This window comes from Spodoptera frugiperda, chromosome 27, assembly GCF_023101765.2.
Source record: "Spodoptera frugiperda isolate SF20-4 chromosome 27, AGI-APGP_CSIRO_Sfru_2.0, whole genome shotgun sequence".
NCBI classification, from domain to species: Eukaryota; Metazoa; Arthropoda; class Insecta; order Lepidoptera; family Noctuidae; genus Spodoptera; species Spodoptera frugiperda.
This window is the reverse complement of record NC_064238.1, coordinates 6062666-6070633: the sequence shown is the minus strand read 5'-3', so window position 1 is coordinate 6070633 and position 7968 is coordinate 6062666. Positions and strand designations below refer to the sequence as shown.

Below are 7968 nucleotides of genomic sequence, written 5' to 3'. Positions count from 1 at the left end.
TCCGTAACGAATGTAACAAAGAAAATTCAGGAAAATTTTAGAGAAAAGCAGAAAAATAGGGCATACCATTGGTGGTGAAACGGAGTTCGCCGGGTTCGCTAATCTTGTTATATTTCTTTTTAGTATGCGAACTATTAATAATAATGTGTTGAATTTCTTGCTAGAGACCGTGTTTCTGGCAGAATATATAATCTGTGGTAGAAGTGCTCAACCGTCAAACGCATTATCACTTACCACCAGACAGGATAGTGACCAATGGCCAACCGTCAAACGTCATTATAAAAATAGAAAAGGGCTTCTGAAAGTAGACAAAATGATTTGATAATATGTATAATGCATTAACAAGTTGATATACATAGGTTACATGTTGCGAGAAATGATATCACAATAGGTGTCAATAAAAATATCACAGTCACAAGATATAACTTTTATTTCGATCAAGTTACAATTAAAAATTAAAATATTTAGGTAGCTGGGTAAGTGATATTTACTTATTGTAATGAACTAAAAATAAAACATCGGAAATGTCTTCTATATAATTTTCTACCGTTAAATTTTTTAAGTTTTCGACGCATTAAATATAAATATGTATTCCAAGTATACATACTTACATATATAGGTACTGTTATTTATAATGTGTGGTGACGGTACAGTATAATAGCTACCACGCTGACGCTACCAGCTCTAGTCGCGGGCGTTACAAAAGTCAACCCTCTCGCCTCACCTAGGCCGGGAGAAGTCATTGGATGATTTTCCCCCTCAAAAAAAAATAAAAAATAAAAAAAAACATTTCACAGAGACCGGGCTACTAAGCATGGAGCTTAGAATTATTTTAGTGAGTCACAAGTTTTTTTTCCTTTGTCGAATGAGTTAATTTTCAACGTTTAACAATAAGCTTACCTCTGTTAGTGATGAAAACTACATACCTATTATTTAGATAATCTATACATTAATATTACGCGAGCTACAAGTGAATAAATTGACAAATAAAGTTTTATAAATAAAAGTACGTGTAACAAGCCTGCGATTTTATTAGTATTTCTTTGATGTCTGCCTCTGACACACATTTTTGATGTAAAACAAGATTTTCTTTATATTCACGAGTTTAAACAGTATACTTACAGTTTTACCTACATTTAGTTTTGAATTTATTTAAAAATCAAATCATTTTAATGAACTTTCGACAGAGATAAAAAATCTACGCCATTTGCAATACTTAAAGATGTTAATTAAAACAGTCACCTAAATTGTTATTCGAATGTTTCTCAAATGAATAGCAGACGAAGCAATGGTTGCAAGAGTTGCGACTGCGCGAACCGTAGAGGAATGCAGCGCGTAGCTCGTAACACGTAGCTACGACAGTTGGCTTCCCGCGGCTACGGCGCGTGCTACGGAACCAGTCGTCGGCTCCGACCGCCGGCTTCAGCTCAGAATCGCGAACGCGTAATGTTCACACGCGCGTGATTGCATGATTATTGCTACTTAACAGTGACAGCCCAAGTGATTAATATTAACATTAAAACAGGTGAACTTTGTTATGTTGAATTATCTCTGTGTATGTTCCGTGTAGTTCGGAAGGCTGCACTTTCTTTAATAGAAATTTTATTCCCCGTGGAATCGAACTTTTCGTATCTCTATGACTGTTATTTGTCAACTTTTTGTACGTAATGGATGCGATGTTTCTTTCCAATGGATCTATTTGAGAAAGTACTTGAAGTTGTTTTTGTGAATGTGATTATGATTAGTTTACATTTGTAGATTTTATAGAGGTAGTGTTTGTTTTTTAGAGCTTTTATTGTATTTTATTGTCTCGTTGTTTCTTATATTTCGACTTATAATTAAACTGCTATGGTAAAGCATATCTAATTTAATTTATTTTGCGTATAAGTTAAGTTTTAATTAGTGAATGTCGCTGGCATATTTAAATAGAGTAATTAATATAAATCACGCGTTAAACGTGACAATATACTATGACAACGCCAATGAATTATTTCGATATTTATGTAAGATTTTTGGTAGAATTTAAAATCCAATATCAAATGAATTAAATTGTAAATATGAAGCTACGTTACAGCGATTACTGATTGTATCAATTGATCGATGGAAAGATAATATTATACCCAATGGGACTAGGCCTCCATTGGCTTATTTTTCATTTACTTCCCCATGCCAGGATAATGAAGAAGGGAAATAAATACTTCTCTCCAGTTTCTTAAGTTATTTTCTTTGTGATTGGCAGATGTTTGTAGATTCGTCTTTTGTTCATGTTTTCTTATATCTCTTTAGATTTAAGAAATAAAACAAGGGGAAAGAAAAATGAGCCGGTTGCTTAGATTATGGTATTTTTATTTTCAATACGAATGGAATTTTCCCGAATAGGGATTCACGTATATGATTGGGTAGGAAAATTACGAAGCTAAAACATTTTTTAAGCAAATCTAATAGCGTATTTATCGCAAAGGAGTCCAGCAGTTTATCATCAGTCATGATGATCTTTTTTTTAAAGTTATATGGAAAATGCCTCGGTGTCTAAAAGCGCCTATCAATTAGGATTGATAAAGAAAAGCGATTTTCAGGTAGGACAAGTTAGGTACGATACCTAACTTATCGGTTATAGTTCATAATCCTTGACCACTGAAAATACATTATGTTGATGTTGTCAATTATAAAAGTAACAAGGATGATATGACTGGAGGGTAAAAATGTCTCTTGTCGTAGTCGGTTGTACTGTTTAAGGTTCAAAAAACCTGAATGACATTTCGTCAATTAAAAGATCCTCAATTTTTATTTCTTTGGATGGCATTGCTGTTCTCATGATCTTTAAAAACAATCATTCACAGTTATAATGACACTCTCTTTCATTAGATGTACTGTCTGTCTCACCTTTTCTTGTCTCACGAAACTCTTGAATTGGGCCGGATTCGATAAGATTTTTGGAGGATGGCTTTTGATTTAACATAGGTACATAAATATTTTATTATGTAGGTTGTATGATTTACTCAATGACATGTGTGGCCCTAGTCGCATCGGCTGTTACGCATAATTTCTCATGATTATGGGTCCCCAGCATAGCTTGAAACTAGTCGAGTAACCGAACAGTTACGTTTAACGTACAGAAAGAAACGTACAAAACATCCTAATTATACGTACTCCTTTCTCAAGTTATCAATGATTAATGTTCTCATTTTAATACTGAAAATAAATTTACCTACTGAAATCGACAACTACCGCTTGTTAGTAGTTTAAATTAGTTATTGAAGTTTCAACAATGTGGCGTTAAGTTCATGAAAACTAATTCGCAGAAATAGTTTCGGCGGATCAATACGGGCTTAGTACAATGTTGTATACGTTTAACAGTAGCCATTATGATGTTCCCGAAAGAGTGTTATAAGTGGTCGTTTACAGCCAAGCACGTGGTCGCGTGATGGATAAAGTACTCGGAAAAAATACTGTTAACTATTTCAGTTTTGAAAATTCTCGAAAATAGCTTAAAGTTTAGATTCTTTATCGGCGATTACGAATATGCTTGCCTTATATTGTAATGAGATTAATGACATTACTGGGAAAATAATAATATCGTGTTATTGTTACCACTCCCTGACTTTACGGAGGATACAATTATCTTACTACTAGCTGTTAAGCAGCTAATTCGCTAAACAGCTAAGTAAAGTACGTTATATAGACCTAGCTAAAAACGTTCCCTGTAGACGTGAAAGAAAGACAAACTAACTTTACCAACTTATTTTTTTAAATACCTCGTTGTCTACATTAAAATTTTCTCTTGTGTCGTGGGTGCATTTACAAACTTACATGTTCACATACACATCTACAAAATATTTTTTTATCAGAATTATTGTTTAAATAACGATTATTGATAAATGAATACTTACAAATATTTATTTTAACCATTACTCCACACAATAGAGGCTTAGATTTATGTACATATACCTATTTATAACACACATACATAATAGTAGACACACAAACTTTCCCAAACTGTGTAAAACACCCCAATTAAAATAATTGTTGCTAGTTACATTCTAATTACTGTTTATTAAGTTGAAATTAATAAAAAATAACCAGTATTATTTACCTACCATTATATGTGATGGAAGGGTTATTATGATTTTCCAGTTTTGTGTATGTAATTAAGGCCTTTCTATTTTTACTCTGTCTACATGTATCAGATCTTTACCTATGAGTTTTAATTTGTAGTGTGGATATACAATAATGGGCTTTTTTCGGTTTTTCGAAAAATTTCTCAGTTGTTTCCACTATATGGCAATAGGGTCACCCCCTATTATATGGGACTTATAACACAAATGGTAAAAAGTGGGTGTACATTGTATAGCGGCATTACGTGTCGTAATGAGCACCTCTGCCTACCCCTTCGGGGGTGAAAGGCGTGCCGTTGCTTTGTTATTTAACTAGATATAAAAGCAGTTGAGTTGAATTCTTATACCTAATGCGCTCTAACAAGGTGCGGCTGACAGATGCCAGTATGACGTTGACGTCTCTCTTTAGGGATGGACATTAGAAAAATCTTTTTTTATCGCTATCGATACTCGCAGCATACATTTAATTCTCTTGAATTTTTTTATTAAATGTGTGTGTTATTTAGTTGTGCAGTCTAACTACGTGTATATACTTGTCAAAATAAATATTTTATGACCGAGCCCTGAGGTGTTTCAGAGTTACAGTTTTACAGAACCGTGAAGAAAACAAGGATATATTAGTTTGTATATGTTGGAATAGTACCACCACGCATTATCAATGGCGCCGGAAATGTCTAGAAAAATGCCTACTACATATTTCTGCTCAGATAATGTCACTGTGGTTTGGGCAGAGAGAGCCGCGTCTACAGTGGATTTACCCACATAATTAAAGGTTTTTTAAGAATGATAATTGAACGACACACGATTTTCGTTTTTTATTCTAAAAAAAACATCGACTACCTATCCATCGTAGCCGTACATCCCATCACTAAACACGACTATGGCTTTACGTTATACGCATAACACTTTACTTTATTTTTCATTTCATTAGATTTTAATTGAATACTAGAACATTCCGGTTGGTTTTAATTTAATTAACTACGCATCCGAATGATTTAACACAATACGAATGTGATACAGCTAAAATATTGAGGCATAATTTTTAAATCGCAGCAACTTTCAAGAGTGATACGAAACGTTACTGAATCTGTCAGCCGCACCTTGTTAGAGCGCATTAGGTATAGGTAACTTTTGTCTTCACGTAGGTGTCTTGAGAACCGACTGAGAACACAAAGTCAAGTCAAAGTCTATTTTATTATTTATTCCAATTAAACAATCAATAGGTACTTTTGAAATGTCAACAAATAAAGAAATAAATAATAGTCTATTAGTCTGTCCGTCAGTGAAGTTAGGTGCTCGTTCCAAAGTGTAGCTTCAAATGGAATGAAATTCGCTGCCCAGTCTCTGTCAACTGTCTAATGTGTGGACAGTTGACAGAGACTGGGCAGCGCTCTCTAATAAACCTGATCATTTTGATCATTTAAATTATGATAATATAATGTAATATGCTATTGTAATATAATAATGTGTTGGTGGTCCGGAGATTTAAGACGTCCGTTTCTCAGGCAAGAGACTGCGCGTTCGAAATCTACCAACGGCAAGTATCAATATGACTCTATCCGAGTTACTGTACACTATAAACATGTGTTCGAAAGTCGAAACCTACCAACGGCAAGTACCAATGTGACTCTTTTTGAGTTACAAACATGTACTTTCCTAAGATTACTCAGACATCATTGACAAACGGTAAGGAAAACATCGTGAAGAAACCAAGGCTTATAATTTCTAACGCTAACCCGCATTGAGCAAGCGTGGTGATTAATGCTCAAACCTTTTCCGTGTGAGAAGAGGTTTTTGGCCAGTACTTATAAGAGTAGGCTGATGATGTGAAAAATGATCTCCAACTTGCTTGCCAAGATTAGCTTATGTTCATAGAGAAACTATAGTTAATAATGACGATGAAGAATATTCTCGTATAGTATACTCCTGCCTATTTTCTTAAGTGTTGAACTTTGAAATGGATATTATAGTACATTTTACTAAGCCGGCCAAGCAGATTTCTTAGCCAGGAAAAGAATAGCTTGGATTTTTTATTTTAAGTTGTAGCTTCCTGGCAGCGGTCTAACGAACAATGAACAGACTCCATCTTATTATAAATTTTAATGCTGTTGTTTTATTGCGCATAATTCAGTCTGTATTAAGTATTATTTCATTAACTATATTAAGTTCCTATTCATAAAGTTCTAGATTATTTTTATACTTACAAAAGATTTCTTTGTACAGAAATTAAATGATATTTATTTCTGTTAAAAGGGCTTTACCTACAAAGTAACCTTACTAATAATTTTATTTTGGCTGTAGTACTTACAACTTTAGTAGTAAAAATGAACTCATGAGACCTTTTGTTGATATGGTACGAGATAATCATCGTGAAACAAATATGTCTTTACATGTACAAGCAAGACAAAAAGATTTGTTACCCGAGTGAGGAAGTATTGTTGGGTATCAAAGTTCTCACCAATATCTAGTACACAGGTTGAAATTGTACAAGAGCCTCGACCCCTTTGAGATAGAATTCACAATAGAACTAGTGAAACATGGGTATAGGTGATAAGAACCTTTGCCTTTCCTCTCACGAAACACAAGCCTACAGGAATATTCCGTTTAATGATTCCCCTTAATAGGTAGATTTGTTTTCACAAGTAATGATTCATCAAGTTCATCGAGTGGCTCTGTAAAACGACAAAACTGGCCATTGTCCTTTTGGCGCGCATCAATTTATTATACCGGACAATCTCTACTAAGTTCTCCCCGGGAGCGAGATTGCGGGGACCTACAAACCCTACCTTATTAATGTACCTCATTAAGTAATGTTTGTTTAAGACGCCCAGCTTCATATTTCATAGCAATTATACTGTATAATCATTTAAACTATGCCGTATAGAAATAGAATGGATTATTTTATCCTATTTCTGAGTGTAAGAAGTATGTAGCACTATCATTTATATCATTCGGCGAGGTGAATAATAATGCATCACGCATTGCAGCTATTCTTTTCCTTACATACTATATATTCTGCGGAATAAAGGCGAGGCTAACAGAATGAACGTTAAATGCGTTATTTTGGCTCAAGTTCCAAAACCCGTTTTTGTATAAGGATCTACCGGACGAATGAATTACGATGACCGTTGTCGTCCTCACATAATTCCTGAATGTTTTGCACGGAAAGGTGTTTAACGCTTGGAAGGTAAAACTTATTGTTTTCTCGTATGTTAGGAAAAATGGTAACGCTTATAATAATATTACCTACCTACGAAATACTATTTATAGGTATAAGTGGGTAGCAGTTACAAAGTATTATGTGTTGAAATATTTAACTATCTAACTGAGAACTTCATGTAGTATCTAGTTGTCTACCTACACACTCTTTGTACGGTATTTTGTATTTGAATCGTGGTACCTAATAGTGAGGTGGGGTAACAGTTTAAAACAGTATTTTAAACGGTCTCCAAGGGGTTCTATGAATTGGTATCTTTGGGACAGCACAGAATATGGTCAATGGATTCTTTGTATTTTCTATGATCATAAACTTGTGGGAATTTTCGTAGCAAAGTGAACTTTACAAGTATTTAATTGAAAAACCTCACCTTTATTTTTAGCTGAACAATCTAAAATTAGTAATTAATTAAATCAAATTTCATTAAGGATTCTTTAATTTAAAACAAACTAAGTAAGAATTTACTATTCGAAGGTCAGAGACAAATCTTACACCCACGTGTTACCACTTCTTAGAGCGAGAAGAAATGTACCTTTATACCTTCAGGCCGATAATTTTAGATCGTTTGTACAACTCGCGTGGGATGAATGACTGACAATATTTGAATTTCACGTTATGGTAATTGAAATAAATTTA

The 7968-nt window shown here is 34.0% G+C and overlaps 1 protein-coding gene across 4 annotated transcripts in view; it reads left to right on the top strand.

Annotated features, from left to right (window-relative positions):
• Nucleotides 1-1352: 1352 nt before the first annotated feature.
• LOC118263873 (insulin-like growth factor-binding protein complex acid labile subunit) overlaps nt 1353-7968 on the top strand; it is a 31715-nt gene continuing 25099 nt past the window's right edge. Inside the window, exon 1 of one of the 4 annotated variants that reach the window (XM_035576075.2) lies at nt 1353-1525. The gene's annotated coding sequence lies outside the window, so the exon portion shown is untranslated. The other 3 variants (XM_035576080.2, XM_035576077.2, XM_035576076.2) reach the window with 3 other exon arrangements.